This window comes from Hyaena hyaena, unplaced genomic scaffold, assembly GCF_003009895.1.
Source record: "Hyaena hyaena isolate Hyena2069 unplaced genomic scaffold, ASM300989v1 scaffold_1075, whole genome shotgun sequence".
In the NCBI taxonomy this organism is placed as follows: Eukaryota; Metazoa; Chordata; class Mammalia; order Carnivora; family Hyaenidae; genus Hyaena; species Hyaena hyaena.
This window is the reverse complement of record NW_024081708.1, coordinates 193591-211322: the sequence shown is the minus strand read 5'-3', so window position 1 is coordinate 211322 and position 17732 is coordinate 193591. Positions and strand designations below refer to the sequence as shown.

General features: G+C 36.3%; 1 protein-coding gene and 1 long non-coding RNA gene across 2 annotated transcripts in view; one reads left to right on the top strand and one right to left on the bottom strand.

Annotated features, from left to right (window-relative positions):
• LOC120223949 (dynamin-3) overlaps window positions 1-17732 on the top strand; it is a 413439-nt gene that overhangs the window by 324119 nt on the left and 71588 nt on the right. The gene's annotated exons all lie outside the window — the stretch shown is intronic.
• On the bottom strand, window positions 5369-11271 carry LOC120223951. The gene is made up of 3 exons (XR_005526421.1): window positions 11054-11271; window positions 8856-8949; window positions 5369-7317 (listed from the first exon to the last, which is right to left on the bottom strand). It is a non-coding gene; the product is annotated as an uncharacterized LOC120223951 (long non-coding RNA).

Here is a 17732-nt window from a genome sequence, read left to right as displayed (position 1 = left end):
TTCACACAACCTCCAATAGAATATTAGATACCCCTCTGTACCACAGTTTTTAACCAGTGGGCACTCCACTTGAGTATATTACTGGCTGCTCCAACCTTGTGCTGGCCCAGCCCAAGGAGAATACATTGGCTTGTCACTTTCTGTCTCCCCTCCTATTTCTTCCCTCCATGCTGTTAATAATGGATTGCCCCAAACTCAAGGTGCTTCTCCCTCAGTTATATATAACCATTCAGCTCTGCTTAGAATCTAGTTCAGCCTTTGTTCCAGCCTCATTTTTGCATATCCAGACTAGTCTAAATGCTGAACCAAACCAAATGGACTTCCAATGAGCAAGATGCTCCCTAGTTTGACAATAATTATGGTTGTAAATAGTATTCCACTATTTATTCTACCTGCTTAAAAGCATGAAGGCCAGCTTTCAATCTGAATGATAATCTTGATGATGATCATTATCATTATAATGGTTAACATTTAGTGTGTACTTATGGTGTCCCAAGCACTGAGCTAAGTCAGCATTTTATTTATATTCCCCATTTTAGAGATGAAGATTGAAACACAAAGAGAATGAGTAATTTAGCAAGCTACTCAATGTTGGTGCTGTGTTCTTAATTGCCTGAAAGTTTCCTAATAAACATTTTCTGAACACCTATTATGCACTAGATTCTATCCTTTAGTCACTAAGGATAAAATGGTTAGCAAGGAATTCATGGTACCTGCCCTCATGAAGGATATTTACCAATAAAGAAAACATATAAACAAAACAAAACATGGAAACCTATCAGATGTAGATTACAAGCTATGAAGAAAATAAATTTAGTGATGTGTTTGACTTAAAGGGTATCTGCAATGGGGATTACAACATTGGGGGGGGGGCATTGAATTAGGTGATCAGAGGTTGATGTTAATGCTTTGAGGCAAGATTGCACCTGCTAAATTTAAGAAACTGAAATAAGGCCAGTGTGACTGACTGGAATAAAAGGAGCAAAGAACTCTATAAAGATTAAGGATTTTGACCCTGAGAATGATGAGAAGGCTTGGATGTTTTTAAGCTGGAGAGTCACATAATAAGATCTGATTTTTTTTACAGATCCTTTTGGTTACTTTGTAGAGAATGTATTGGAGGAGTACAAAGCTGGGTTGGGGAGTTGTTAGGAAGGTATGGCTATGGACTATGTAAGAGATAATAATAGCTTGGGTTGGGGTGGGTTGATGGAAATTGATAGAAGTGGGTAGATTTAAGAGATTATTTCAGGTGGTAAAAATCGACAACTCCTCACACGTGATATGTGTTTGGTTCAGTGTTTAAGTTACTGCTAAATTGTAAGCCCCTTGAGACCAGGAGCCATTGTCTTATTTACTGTTCTACCACCACTGAACATGGCACTGGCAGGTGACAGTAAATATTGGTTGAGTGAAGATGCAGTTGAGCAAATAAATAATATTTATTTAGCATAACCTAATAATTCATCATGTCCTATTATCTCAGGCACCTAAACTAAATTATTTAATTACAGAGTAAACTTAGAATTTGAGGTAGGTTGTCTTAAAATTTTCTTAATTTTCATCATTGAAGGTTAATGGATTTTTTCCCCCTTCTCTGACTATATAGTTTCCTGAATGGAAATCATTTAAGCAAAAAATAAATTTCCCAATGTTAGTTTAAAACATTGAAAATATATTTTGTACAATTCTTAGAAATGATTTAGAAAAGGGCTAGGAGTAGAATTAAAATAGAAAGTGGCATCTGCGTGGCTCAGTCGGTTAAGTGTCCAGCTCTTGGTTTCTGCTCAGGTCATGATCTCACAGTTTGTGGGTTTGAGCCCTGTGTGGGGCTCTGCACTGGAAGCATGGTGCCTGCTTGGGATTCTCCTTCTTCCTCTTCTCTGTCTCTCCCTTGCTTGTGCTGTCTCTCTTGAAATAAATAAATAAACATTAAACAAAATTTTAAATAGAAAGTATAATTTCAAAAAGGATTTGGGGTTTAGATAGTTTTATATTAATATTCTAATTTTAGGGCCACCTGTGTGGCTCAGTTGGTTGTGTCCAACTTCGGCTCAGGTCATGAGCCCCGTGTCAGGCTCTGTGATGACCACTCAAAGCCTGGAGGCTGCTTCAGACTCTGTGTCTCCCCCTGTCTCTGCCCCTCCCCCAGTCACTCTCTCTCTCTCTCTCTCTCAAAAATAAATAAATGTTAAAAAAAATTAAAAAATACTTTAAAATCAGATTTGGAAAAAAGGATGGCTTTTATACAAGTTATGTATAAAATATGAATTTTAGAAGAATAGACTGTTCTGATAAAGGGGAAAAAAGCCATTTTTCTCTTAATATCAATGAGAAATGTATGAATGATAATTAAAATCTGAAGGGGATTGCTAGTTTATGTATAACAGTAGCATATAGCCAATATTTATTCCATTTATATCATCCAACATGAAGATTAAAATCATAACGGAATACTCAGGGGAAGCTAGGGTAATTCAACAGAAGTGTTCCCAATGAAAATGTGTTAACCTGGGGCGCCTGGGTGGCTTAGTCGGTTAAGCGTCCGACTTTCGCTTGGGTCATGATCTCGCGGTTCGTGGGTTGGAGCCCCGCGTCGGGCTCTGTGCTGACTGCCAGCTCAGAGCCTGGAGCCTGTTTCAGTCTGTGACTCCCCCTCTCTCTGACCCTCCCCTGCCCACGCTGTCTCTCTCTCTCTCTCTCTCTCTCCTAGAAATAAATAAAATATTAAAAAAAAAAAGAGAGAGAGAGAACAATGTCGGGGGTTTCAGACTTTCTGCTTTCAAATTANGAGCCCCGCGTCGGGCTCTGTGCTGACTGCCAGCTCAGAGCCTGGAGCCTGTTTCAGTCTGTGACTCCCCCTCTCTCTGACCCTCCCCTGCTCATGCTGTCTCTCTCTCTCCTAGAAATAAATAAAACATTAAAAAAAAAAAAAAAAGAAAATGTGTTAACCTTATACTATTGAAGAAAACCCAAAATCTGCATTGAAAAAAGAACATTCTTTGGACTCCTAAAACAATTACAGGCCTCACTTTTGTGGGTTGAAGTATTTGGATAGCTTGATAAAGAGATTATACAATTCCTTTATAGGGATCATTATTTAGTATTGTTTTTATTATGTAGCTGTAACAGATGACAAATGTAACTTAGGTAATAGAAAACAAAATGACAGCTATATACCTGGATGGCGAAAGTTGTGAGACCAAGAAGTCATAGAAATCTTCAGCTATTTCCATTTTCACTTAGACATTCAAGATTCTGCCTGTTTCCTCTACATCTGCATGATCCCTGTGATGAGGAGGTCAGGATTAACCCTGTGAACACTAGTCATATTCTTTGTTGAGTTGTTTTAGTTAGCTAAAACTTAGATATTTTTCCCCAAAAAAGAAGTCCCAATAAATATTGAACTTTAAAACATTTATGTTACTTAAAATTCTTCATGATTTTAGTTGTGCTTTTTCACATATGTAAAATATGCTTTTTAATGTAGGATCCATTTCATACAAACATTTCCACACTTTGGCATTATCCAAAGATTTATAATATACACAACAACATATAATGGCAAATGCTATTTCTAATTTATTAAATATATTTAATAGACCCAAACACACTCTCCTAAATGTATTTTTTATCCCACTCAAAAGTTTATTCTAGAAGAACGATATTACTCTTTACTAGAAGAGTAAAATTTTTAAACGTGCTTCATTTAATGAATTTAAATAAATATAACATTCTTTCCTTCCTTCAGGCATTTTTTGGAAAGCCTGAAATGTAAAACCTCAAATTTTAAGGGACTATTACTTGCAACGTTGTCCTGTAGTGGCTCACTTAAGGATGACTCCACTGGCCGTCTAGCTTTCCCTTTGGAGTTTGCTGGAATTGAACAGTCTTCTTTATGTTCTGACCTGCTATCGTGTCATCTGGAGAGGTCCCAAGCACTGTCCTGGAACTGCCTTGCAAAGGATCCAGGGGAGTCTCCCAGATGTAGACTCCTCTTGCCATTTGCTGCCGGTCATATCAAACACTTCAAATTGAGCAGTAATGTGTAAATATTTTGTAAGACAGTTTTCTGTCATCTTCCTGTTTATATTTTACATTTTGTGAACTATTCTTTAGTACTTTATTTGCTAGTAATAGGACTTTTATATAAGGTAAAAACCTTCATTGCTCAATGTGTTTAGCAGAAGTATATTTTGCAGATGACCTATTTCCTAAGGCCAGATTATTAAATGCAAGAATTTAGCCTTAATTTTATTTTTGCTTCATAGTTTTGCCTACTTTTTTCACTTTTTAAAGAATCTACAGTGTCATGTCTAGTAAAATAGCACAAAATCCTGTAAATTTTTAACCTCGTGGGTTTTTAGCCTTAAGACTAAGTCTTTTATTTTAAAAATGGAATAGCTGAATAAAAAGTTTTTAGACTAAAATATATACATGAAATATTTAGTTGAATTTTTAAACAATTTTATGTAGCCTTGTGCTACATTTTAAAAAGTTTGACCAGAGTCTAACAAAAATGAAATTAATTTTAAATACTCCAGTTAAAAACATTTTAGTGAACCAAATCAAAGTTAACAATTTTCTAATTTTATCTATCTCCCACCTTGTTGCCCAGCAGTGTTTGAAACATTCACAGACATAAGACAACCCTGATCATTTCACTCCAGTTCACAGTATATAAACTGAAGTTTTGACATTTTCTCAAAAGATATGGTAAAATATTGCATTACCACTAATCCCTTTCCTTGCTCTTTCCGAAAATAGTTTAATTGCCTGAATATCTCAAGAGTTTCAGAGTTTACAGTGAATGGGAGCATGTACTGCAAGTGAATGCATTGGTCTGGTAAATTCCACCTTTCTAACTGTAGTGTAATCTCCTTCTTAATTAAACAAGGACACAGTAATAAATCTTTATGTGCCATGACACTTGGGAATATCAGAGCTCCAATTTAAATTTTCTCTATATCAGCAGAGAAGCAACTATTTTATGAACATGATGTTAGAAATATTCTTTTCATTGTGTTTTGCCCAGACCCAAACTGGTAGTTTATTAACTCAAAATACATGATCCCCTGGAACATTCGCTCTTCCTTTTTCTTCTTTTTCTTTCCTCCTCCTCTCTCTTAAAAAGTCATGACATAGAAAACTAAACTTAGTTTTTGGAGTAGGATTATTAGAATCATTTCCTCTCTGTTGAGCATTAGACTGAAGTTATATTGTTTTGTCATATTGATTATGGGGTGCTGCAAAGCTGTGTACAATAAATGTCAAGGTTAGTAATTGACTGACAACAGTTAGGAAAAGAGAACTATAGAAAGCACAGGAACATTTTCAGAAATGGGTTTTATTATATTTCATAGACCACTCACTTTACTTTGGGTGGGTTTCAATATTCGAATCAAAATATAATAATACATACGAATTAAGTATTAAACCAACAGATTAAAACCCCAGGCCCCCGCGCCCCTCATTTTGGTTGTAGCTCTTGGTGTAGATGCTATGGTGTGAGGGCTGCTTTCTTTTCAATGGCTGGTTGTCATTCAGGCTGGGTTGTCGTGTGACTGCCTGTCTGTGCCTGCTGTACAGGTGAGCGGATGTTCTGCACAGCAAGTGTAGACAGGCAGTCACATGACAACTCCGTCCAGCCAGGCCCTTGGTTCCTTCGGGTTTCCTTTGCTCATGGGCAGATACAATCAGTCTGTTTTCCAGATTTGGTGATTTTGGAGGGTCAGGGGAAAGGGAGAAAAACACACAATAGAATTAAACATTACAACATTATGGAACTAAAACAAGTTAGACTTTTGACTTTATTCAGAATGTACACTTTTACATTTGTTCCAAATGTGCTAACATGGAAAATTGATGTAACAGAAAACTCACATCGAAATTTTAAGGAAAAACAAAACAAAAGATTAAATATAAGGTTTATTCTTAAATCCAATTCATATTATTATTACTGGCCCACATGCAGTCAGAGTTCAGAGTAATTGAACCAGATGTTTTTCCTCTTCACAAAAAGTCTGCATATTTTAATACTGAAGTTAAAGATAAAGACTCTGTTTATACATGTTTCTTGTAGTAGATAAGTACCATAGCCCATGAAAAAGAAACTTGTCACTTACATGGAAATGGCAGCCATTTTCAAAATAATTAATGAGCCTAATGTATCTGGCAGTTCAACCAGCCAACTTTGGTATCTGATGCTTTAAGAGTGGGATTTTACAAGGGAATGTATTTTTGCCAGTACTCCATAAAGCAACAGGAACTTATTTAAATTTCTCATATTCTTTTTAATGTAAAGTTTTTAAGTATGGATGTGAAAACCAAATAAAAAGCAGTTGTGAGCTTAAGTGCTTCTTCTCCTAATTAACTACAGCACCATGCCATGAATCAAAAGGGTATAAACTAAAAGTTGTTACACACAGTGATGCTCAGAATGTGTTTTGGACATTGGTAGTAGGATACAGGTACAAAATAGTACCTTAAACACAGAAAAGGGAAACTTCATTTCATATCCAAAAAAGTAAAACCAGATCCTTTGGGAAATTTTCTTATAATTTGTATAAGAAAGAGCTAATGGTGTTAAATATGCAGTAAATTTAATTCTGATGACTCAAGAATAATTCTATTGGCTATTTTAATATAAATAATCAATTCACAAGTTCCCTTACCCTTTAAAAACCAAAATATTTAGAGAGTCAAAATTCCAATAAGTGGGATTTCTTCAAAATCAAAATAAAACGTTATCGTCCAAGGAGTATGTACTTCAGAATTTTTTTCAAAGAATTTTAAGGAAAACACATAGTTTGTTATTTCCCTTTAATTATAAAATTCTGAGAAATTAGCAAGTAGAAACTTTACGGAGAGGCAAATGTTTTTAGAGACTGAAAAAATTACAGTTTCTACACATCTGAACTTTTAAGCATTAATTAGATATGGTACAATTTTAACAAAGAGTTGATAAGTGAAATTTCCAATTTATTTGATTTCAAGAAAATAAATGTCTGATTCTGTTTCTGACAAACAGAAAAAAAATCTTTTTTTTTTTTTCCTGACAAACTCCAAAACATCAGTAAATTTGGCTGCTATTTAGATAATTACAAGGTCAGGGTATGCAAAAACAAATACCTTGAGAAACTATTTTGTTATTTTTGCTGTATTCAGCGTAACAGAAAATATTTAGAGTGATTCACTTACAAAGAGTATATTGGTGGAAATTAAAAATTACTGTAATTCAGTATAGCTTTCCCTCTCTCTCCCATAAATAATTTGATCCAGTTAACTCTGCTCAATTAAAGGAATGATGCATGCAACCTGAAAAAATAGAAAGAAATATTTATGAGTTTATATGTTATATTTTAATATGAAACAGTTCTATTAAACCAAGATATCCAAAAATATCTGAACCTGAAAAACCATAACTTTTTTTCAGGAAGAAAAAAAATCTTTCTGAAAAATGTCTACTCTATTCATAAGATTTTTGGATAATTTATGTTTCTAATAGATTTTTAAACTGTAATTATACTATGTGACATGCACACACTTCATAGTGCTATTGAACCTGTCTTTAATCTTGTTAGAAATGATGAAAGGCTAAAAAAAATTTAAGACTTTTTTTCAATCTTCTAAATAGAATGAATATCAATTCATTATAACTTGAAATACTAGCTGAAATATCAGAGCTATTTACATTATTATCATAACATGTAATTTTAATATAGTTATTACACCTTATTTTCTTTTGTCTTGTATTTATTATCTTAAGGAAAAAATCCAATGAAAGAATTATCTTCTAAGTCTTTTATAGCAAAACTAAACCACAGCAATTTCAGGAAACTGGCTGTCACGATAGGTCAGGAAATTAAAAATGAATATTTAATTATTTTACTTAATTTACTTCATTATCTCTATTTATTAAAACCGATAAAACTTTTTAACAAGAAAGCTTTCAAAAATGAATAAATATTTCTATCCAAATAATTTGCAACACACTAAGGTAAAAAGAGAAGAAACCAAGAAAGTTTCTGTCTTCACTGAAGACAGTTTCCTGTCTCCTCTCAGGTTAAAACCTGACCTTCTAGTTATCTTAAGTTGGGATTTCTGAGTGATGGTCGCTTAGTTATTATTTGGACATTATTGTGGTGGGTAGGATATTCTCCTTAGAAAAGAGGAAAATGGTTGTTTTTATAGAGAAAATGTCTTGTAGAGTAACTGAAAGCTTTGGCTTCTCTTTAGTAAGGATGGACACTGGTGGCTGAGTGAACTTTTTTTCATTATCAAGTTTTTTTTTTTTAATTTCCTTAAAAAAAAAAAGGAAAAATTCTTTCATTAGAAGTTTTATGCCTAAATTTCTTCCCATGGCCAGAAAAACTTGGGTGGTCTGTAAGGCGAGAGGTGGGGGTAGACCATATATTTTGGTCTTTTAAAAACATAAACATGTTATCTGGGCCGAAAGACAGAAATGCCAAGCAGGAAGGATGTGAAACCTATTGACTAATTGGGAGAAAATGATCAGTGTGAAATTTTGTCCCATTGTAAACAAACTTTCTTTGATTTAGAGATCTGTGACTTTAAAAAGGGGAAAAAAGGAGTGAGGTTTGAAAATATAAACTGTTTTATATGGATCCTCTTTCAATTAAGAATTGATGGTATTGAGGCTAAGGCCCTGAATTTTCTTTCTCTTAGATGATAGAAAAAGTTTTCCTTTTAACCCAGTACCTAGCCTAACTTACCAGTCAACCACATACTAAAATGAAAAATAACTACTCAGGGTCTATGAACTGCAGTTTGGACAGGCCCTGGAAACATTTTTCTCTTTCTGACAATGTACAATGTTTAATTTTAATACTTACCATCATATCGAGGGGTAGTTTTACTTGAAGATGTCACTGTTGGTTAGTTTCCTCTGGAATAGATCCCATGACCTCTAAAATATTTGTATATCTCCTTATAAAGTAATACCAAAATAAAGTTAAACATTGTTCTAATTACCCTGGAAATAGATACGGTTATTTTACGGTATGTGTGTATACATGCTGGTATATATACCACTGGATAAACTATCGTCTTTGCCTTCAGTCAGCAGGAGTAAAGTGAGCTTTTGCTTTTGATCTTTAATTTAGCTCATGCAATTTAAAATGAAGTACGATTCCTTTTCGTTTGTTAAAAGTTTGCATCAAAAATGGGTTTTCAGGACTCCACCAAGCACTTGCAGGCACTCCTTGGCTACCCCCTTACAAATTAATTCTTATGTTCCTATTCCTGTATTTATGCAAGGACACAATTGAGTCCCCTCTGTCTCCAGACTAAAAGTCATCCTAGGGAGAAATTCGGTGGGTGACCAATGGTGGTTAGTTTCTTAGAAACAAAAAAGCGATTTAATATGAAGACAGACATTTAAATTAAATATACATGAGATGAAAGCAAGTTATGAAGTTTTGTCATTTCTACAGAGTAAACAAAAACAAAAACCAAAGCCCCTCATAACTATCTTTCTTCTTTAGTAACTGCTTCAATTAGTAAAAATATATTTCTTGAGAAAATAAGCTTCTGTAATTACCTAATAGTTTTTTTTTCATTTTTTTATGTAAAGGAAGGTGTATAGGTTTTAAATATGTCTTGTTCTGTTAAAAATAGTATGGAAGCTTCCAAGTCACAATAGAAAAAACAAAGGAAGACTTCCCTATATCATCTCGGTGGAAAGGATAACTAAATTTATTCATGTTTTTTATATTTTAACTAAAAACCATGAATAAAAGGTAATATCAGTTTTGGGATGATCAAAAGGTCATTTTAAAAAGTAAATTGTTTTGACAAAAGATAACTTCGGGAATCTTTTTTAATAAAATGTGTCGCAAAAGAGAACTTGTGATAATTTTGAACTGTTGCAAAATGTGTAATTTAGAAAAGGATTTATTCAGGAGTCACTGTAATTTTAAAAAATTTAAAGGAAGACAAAAGGGATCACATCCACTTTTTCATAAACCTATAGAACAGATGTTTTCATTATATAGAATGGTTTGGGGGTAGATATACATGGGGGTTGAGGGAATTAGGGGTGAGGCAGTAACATTTTTCCAGAACTTTCTTTAAGAGATCCACCTTTCAAGTTCAGCAAAGATCATATTGCAACCCAGACTTTCTCTATTATTCTCTCTATTGGGATTTCATTCAGCTTAAGGGTTTTCCTCCCTCCCCCCTTCCCCACCCATCCCCCTTCACCTCCAGGACAGCTGGAAACTGACCAAAGAAAACTTTGCCTTCGTATACAAATTCCTTTTTTATCAGTGGGTTTCTAGACAAAGTACCTTATCATTTTAAACGCTCAGAGAAATAGAAGCATTGTAAAATATAGGCATGAGGTCTCAGCTGACCAGTAATTATCAACCATTTTTGGATTTAAAACAAATGTGACACAGATATATGTTGGGATATCTGAAGACAGAGGTTTCTTCTATTCTGCACTTAATCAGTTGCTGACTCACTGAGTTCTGGGTTGGCGCTCTTTTCTGGGTCAGTCCCATTTGCATTGTCTGGTGGGCAAAAACTTGGCTGCCCCTTCTTTTATTGTTAGATATTACTATTCCTGGGATGTGTATCATGTACATAAATTTTCAAAAAAATCACTATTCAGATAGCATTGTAAAAATAGCCAATATTCTTTACTTTGAAGCAAAATGGATTCAATCCCGGGAAGTTAAAAATTCTACTACAGCCGTATTCAAGTGAGTTTTTAGGTCTTTGTATTATTAATTTCAACAATTAAAAACTAGCCTTATTAAGTTATTCTTAAGTGTTTGGAGTCTTCATATTTCCTTTTCAAGTGGGAAAAACTTTAAACTTAAAAAAAAAACTTGACTTCTAGATCTTCAGAAACCGACTAACATACAGCAAATCGCTATTTACGACACATTGTTACTCTTTCAAAACTCAATGCATCGCTATCCATCACACATATACCTCTGTTTCCCTCGCATGTGAACACAAATCATTGGCTCCCCACCTCGGCTCTCCTGGGCACAGACCAGGTGAGCAGTCAAGGAGGCCTTACCCACAGGTCTTCTTTCCAGCAGTTCTTTCTCAGCGGTGTCCCGGAGGGCTTCCTGGTCCCTAGTGTGCAAAACCTGTGAAGAAAAACACTGGGTGTGAGATTTGAAAAAGCAAACATAAGTCTTCTCCGTGGAAACAGCAACTTCTGTCCCCAGTCGTCCGTGGTGTTGAGCTCCCCTGCCCAGTCTAACCAATGTGCAGACTACTGTACAACGGCATTGTCCTGAACAGGTAGTCTGAACACTGGGGCGACGGAGCAGGATCTCCAGAAGCTTCCATCTGTGTACTTAAAATCCTGTCCTGGTCTTTGGGAAAAGCCTCCCTTCCTGCACCAGGGGTTGCATTCGGTTATCCCCCCTGAATTCTGCTGCACTGACTGAGACACACTCAAGGGCTGTGATTTCCAGTCTTGACGTGGCACATTTGCTGCAGACTGGGGAACTGGCAATGAATTTAGGACCAGGAAAAGGGGGAGGGCTGGGCTGGAGAGTCCATATATGGGATGATGTCACCCTGGGGAGGTTTGGGTATGCGCGGTGCCGCTGGAGAGACCTCTCGAATCGCCTGCTCTCAGACATGGGTCTGTGCATAAAATGGTACCAGATGTTTTAGTGTAATGTTAAGCAGTCATTTCATCTTCAGGCCAGATTTTTTTCCTCAACTGGGCAGGAAGTGGGCCTCAGTATGGAAAAGCTGTAAAAAAAGAGTCGAGATGTACAGTTCTGCTGTGGCCAACTGAAAGTGAGCTAGTGGAGAAGTACAATTCTGCTGTCCGATCCAGGCTAGAAAAGTAATTTGCTGAAGATAGAGGGTAGATAAAAAGAAAAAAAAGAAAAAAAGTAAACAGAAAGTTGAACACTGGAAAGGAGGGCTCAGTTGCAAACTTTTTTGAGTTTCCCTGTGGCACTTTATTTTCTGGTATTTGACTCGTCAAAAAGGGCAGATAAGTTCATTTTTTTTCTCTCTCTCTCCCTCCTCCTCCTCCTGGTCTGTTGGATCTGTCAGCGGCTTGCAGGCTGCTCTAGACTTGAACAGTAATTATAGCAACTTCCTGAAAGTGAAGCCCCCATGAAAAGTCTGGAGAAATGTTCTTTGTCATGGCCTCTACATGAGTAATTAGTTCCACATGTGGCCTTCCTCGTTTCCCTCAGCGATTTTGGCTAGCTCTCTGAATGCCGTGCTATATAGTTCGACCTAAAGAAACTTTAAAGTTTTGATTTCAAACCTCCGCTATGAAATAACAACTTCAGTCTCCTAACAAATTGCCTCTGGTAGATCCATCCTCTTAGGTACAGCATTCTCCTTCACTGGGAATTCTTGATTCGGTGTTAATACTTTTGTTTTATTTTAATGGTATTCTACTGCTCAGTTTTATCTCTGGTTAACTAAGTCTGCTGAAATTTGCCAAGTACCGCTTGACCAAAGGTTATAACGTATCAGCCCACTGGCATCTACTTCTCTTTTCCTGTTGTTGCTGTTTTCAATTAGATATACTGTTGAATATTCTGAGTATATAGCCCTGTGACTTTCCCTCCATAGAATTCTGATCAAAGTTTGAGTCACCTCAAACAAGAGCTTGATTAATTGCCCTTCCAGAGATCAAAATGTGAGAAAATTCCTAGGTAGCTTCCAAATATAATTTGAGTAGCCAAACTACGAAACTTAGTAATCTTTAAAGAATTACAACTAAAGCAATTCATTTCTACTGGACTTATGGAATACTTTTTAGAGGCAGAAAAATCTACCTCTTTTAAATAGATTGGGTTGAATTATTTCAAGAAGCTTCAAGTTAGAGAGAACTGCCTTAAAGCCCTCACTTATTATGACATGTCTTCTCTTGAATTAACATACCATTAATGGAGTCTAAAGTTCTGACAAGCACTGGTCACCTAGCAAGGAAGATTAAATACAATAAAAAGGAATTACCCAGCCGGTTAGGATGGAACAAAGAGATTAGCATTGGGTAAGCCATTCATAGAGGGATTTAAGCTCTTAATGTACTTGTGCTTTCACACTGGTGTCTCCAGGGCTTCTCCTGTAGTGCTTGAGCAAGCCCAGGATGCCTCAACTCCTCTTCCCACATCACTGCTTGTAGAATACTGGAAATAGGGAAGTGTGGCTACCTACAATCTAATAGTCTTATTACATGTGGATATCACCCCTGTCCTTTTTCAGTGTCTATATGTTTATTCACAGATCATCATAGAGGGGTCATGAGCCAGTGGGACAATAGTCAGCCAGGAATCCAGCATTCCAGGTGTGGGCTTGTTTCTGCCACAAATAGGGAAAGCCTCTTCCTTTGCCTTCTTCTATTTATATTGATGAAACATGCCTTGGAAATGTTGGGTAAGACAGAGGAAAGGTGGTTCTGATCATACTGCTCCATGATTCCATCTTAGTTCACACATCTATAGTTTCTCAAATATAAGAGAGATCCTTTCTCGAATAGGGGATTTTATAAAGTTTTATTCAAGGAACTCAAATTTATAATAATTTTCACAAATTTTGAAGCATTTTAAATGATTTCCTACAGATTACAACTGTACAGGTCTTGTCCTTCATCGCATATGTGCCTGTCTCATTGCCTTCCAGTTGAATAAAATGCTTTAAGTTCTCTTTCCTTCAGTAGCTCAGCAGATATATATTACTGCCTACTCATATGCTTGTCACAGTGCCAGGGACTGGGCATATAAAGATGAAGAAGATATGATTCCTGCCCTCAAGGAGCTCGCACTTACTTATAATGTTAAGAATGCTAATCTATTCCTTTCCAGAACATATATATGTATATATTATCAAACTCAGTCTAAAAAAATCTTTCGTGCATCTGTGGAGTCTGTTGGTATTCATTTGGAAATGGCCTGAGGAGTTTTTCTATGTCTGTAAAGTTGTCAGTTAAATACCTGAAATGTGATGGGCTCCAGAAAGCAGAGTTACATACAATGAAGTCTCGCCTCTGAGAATTAATGTTATTTAACTTGCTATTTCAAAGCACATTGACCAAAGTGATTGTTTGAATCAGTGGATAGTTTGGGGTGACTATAAAATTTGTTCTATCTTAAAATGTCCTGAAAGGAAACACGATTTCAGTTGGTTATCATTCCCAAGCTTGGCAACTTTTTATGGCTTTAGAAATTCTCAAATTGAAACCAGTACTGTCTTGTTTCTGTGTACTTACAGAGAAACAGGGTTACTAGCATTTACAATAGAGTATTTTGTGACATCCAGATATGGCATCACAGGTAGTATTTATGCGCTCGATTTCAGATAGTATTTATATAGCTTTAATTTTTTTGTTACAAAATTAGTGCCACGGGCACTATAAAAATTCAGACAATAGAAAGTATGTAAAGAAAAAGTTAACCATCTTCCCTTCTAACCTCCTAACCTTTCTGCTTTCCCAAATTAATGGTAGCAGTTTTGTGGGATTCTTTTTACCAGCTTCTCAATGGCCACTTATGGCTTTTTTAAAGAATACACAATCTCTTCACATACAATGTATCAATTACTTATAATAACCTTCTGGGGCAGAGATTGTCATCATTCCCATTTTACTGATGATGAAATTGAGGCTTGAAGTTAAACATGTTACTGCTTTGTGGAATTACAGTAAGTGACAGAACTCATCTGTTTTCTAATTCAAACACCTGCACCCCGAAGCATATTGTCAGCCCACAGAGACCATTTTTCCCCTCATATTTCCTGTTATTCATTTGTTAATTATCTGCTGCCTTCTCTTAGTTTCGTACTGAAATGTTACCAAATATTTCACATGTATGGATTTTTTCCCCAAGTAGAATATAAGCTAATTGAAGGCAGGGATGGTATCTTTATCCTTCAATCAGCCTGTGGTAAGCCATTCAGTAAACTGTTGAATGAATAAAAATGACGTGTGCAGGTGGTTTCTGATCAAACCGTAATCCTGACAATAAAATTAAAGCTATCTTATTTTCTAATTTTAAACGGAAAATATGGATGCAATTTTAATATTTGTATTGGTGTAGTGCAGCTGTGCATCAGATTGCACTATTCTTTTAGAAATAAATGTGAACATTGGGCCAGCCATATTTCCTTGCTTATTTTTGGCCTTGTAATCTTCTGGAAGCATCCTGTGTAGCTATCGGTCATATAATCTTGTGTGAAAAGCAGGATCTAACCAAGTTGTGGCGTTTCCTTTCTTGTTGTTTTCTCCTTCCCAGTTTGTATTTGAGATATAAATCTAGTTGACCCCAGTTCATTGCAAATTAGGAAAGATAGCCCCACTTAGTTTGGCTCTACTTGGTGTGGATTAGCACTTGTTATTTGTTTTGTTTTGTTTTATTGGAGGCAATGCAATCCCCTAATCGCCAGCCTTTCTATTTTGTTAGGGCCCAAAATGACTGGGAGATTTGATGCGGCAAAGTTTGCCCCTTTCTCTCCTTCCCTGACTCTCAAATGATGCTCTCTTAGGCAGAGATATGCAACATCAGAGCCTGTAAAATAGAGGAGAAATAGTTCAGAAGAGTTAACAGATTTTCCTTCAACAGCTGAAAAAGAAGTTAAATTAGAACAGCTATAAATCATAAATTTAATGCAACTGACTTTACAATCCTCAAAAAGCTTGCGAAAGGTGAAGATTGTGAGAGAGTTGATTTTAAAGTGTACATTTACTAATGCATGTTTTGTTTTGCCTGTCTCTATAATTTCCATTGCTGAGCCTGTTTATTTAGAAATCAGCCTCTAACCAAAAGCAGTATATATTTTATGAACATTCTTTCCTCAAATCAATTGAGAAAGATAATGTTACGCCTTTGAGTTTTACTAACCACTGGCGTACATAGCACTCATTTCTATATTTCAGTAACATAATACATCCGGCAGACAAACCTTAAAAACTCTGGCTCTCTCGAAAACCAGTCGCGTGAAGGTAAATATGTGATTTATGACTCCACTAAAACTTGAAGCACTGTCTTGAAATCTTTAGGGGAAGGCAAGATAAAGGGATTGGAAAATTGGTGCTGGTCTTTCTAGGCAGATTTTAAGTGAGAGCATACTAGGAATGCAGTCTGCTGCCTACTTCAGCCCCCAAAAGCTGACGAGCATCATCTGAATGCTATGTGCTGTGCATTCTATTGAATCCCACATTACAATGAGAGTTCAAAATGAGAGCTAGCTCACTTGGACAAGAGAAATATTGTGTCCTGGGGTCACTGACAGTTTTAGAATATTGCCTCCTGATGTCTTTTGGCATCACCAACATTTTATTTCCTTAGTATGACTCAGAAATGAGCACGCATGATATCAGAAAGGAAAAAAAAGTCTCTGTGTACATCACATAAAGACTCAGAAACCACTTTTTTGCAGGTGTAGAGAAAGTGTCCCTTCTGTGCCTGGGGTGTCCAGTGAAGTCTGTTGGCTACAAGGAAACGTGTGTGCAAGAAAGCTGTCTCTTTTTACCCCAAATACCTGCAATTATGTAGTAGGTCATTTTAGAAGCTCCAAGTTTTTAAGCAATGATAGGCATACTTGTGTAATGTATGACACAGTATCTTTATTTTAGGATTTATAATCCTCTGGTATATTCAAAAAGGGAAATACAAATTATATGAATTGCTCAAAGGGTTTGATCCAACATAAATCTGTTTAGTTGAGTATATTGCAGGCTGCTAGCTTCTTAATTCTGTTCAGACGCTAGAGAATTTATTCAAGGGACATATGAACCCATATTAACATACTTCTATTCATGCCACCATGGGAATTTGCTTTACTTTTACAGGCCCCCTTGCCCCCCCTCGCCCCCCCACAAAGCACTTAGTGTATAAATTAGTTCCTGTTGAAAGGTTGTTTACATGTTGCCAATGAGTATTAATTGTATACATTTATAAACACTTAAATTATTTGCATAGTAAACAACCAGAAATGGCTTCAATTTGCCTTGCAGAATCAGATTATTAACTTCACTGACATCCAGGCCTATAGTACAAAAGCTGTAGAGAAAGGAAAATATACAGTTTTCCATTTTTAAAGGTTTGTTTTGTTTCTTTAATACTTATTTTGAGCACTTATTTAATCCCAGGTCCCTGGTGCTGGTGTTTTTCACATGTACTATAACATAATTCAACAACCCTGATGGTAGGATTCCTCCACGGTCACAAAGGAGGAAGTGGGAGCTCCAGGAGGCAGTGTGGTGTGAGGCTTCCAGAGCTAGACCATATGTGTTTGAATCCTGGCTTCACAACTTGTTATGTGATCTTAGCAATTATTTAACCATTCTGGGCTCTGAGCCCCTTATCTGTAAGATAGGGTTTCTTTGAGGACTCAAAAGGTTAACTTTTAATAAAAGCTTAGAACAGAGCCTGGCCTAGAGGTGGGCCTCATGCAGGTTGGGGGCTGCTGTGAGGGCAGCCAGGTCCCCACCTGCTTCAGTTATGACCCTTGATTCAGAGTCAGGTACCATGACCCCAAAGCCCAAGCAACAGCAAGTACTGTTCAGGAACAAAGTGTGTTGTTTTCCTCAAGGTGCTTAAATCCCACTGGGTAAATAAATCATGTATGTGTAGAACTCATAAAAAATAGAAGAAAACATTTGATTTTGAAAGAAAGACAATAGGATTGTTTTGAGAACAGTGCAGTGGTAGCTGGCTCCTTAAGGTAACCTCTGGAGAGATTTTTTGAAAAGCCCATGATGACCTTACTGTCCT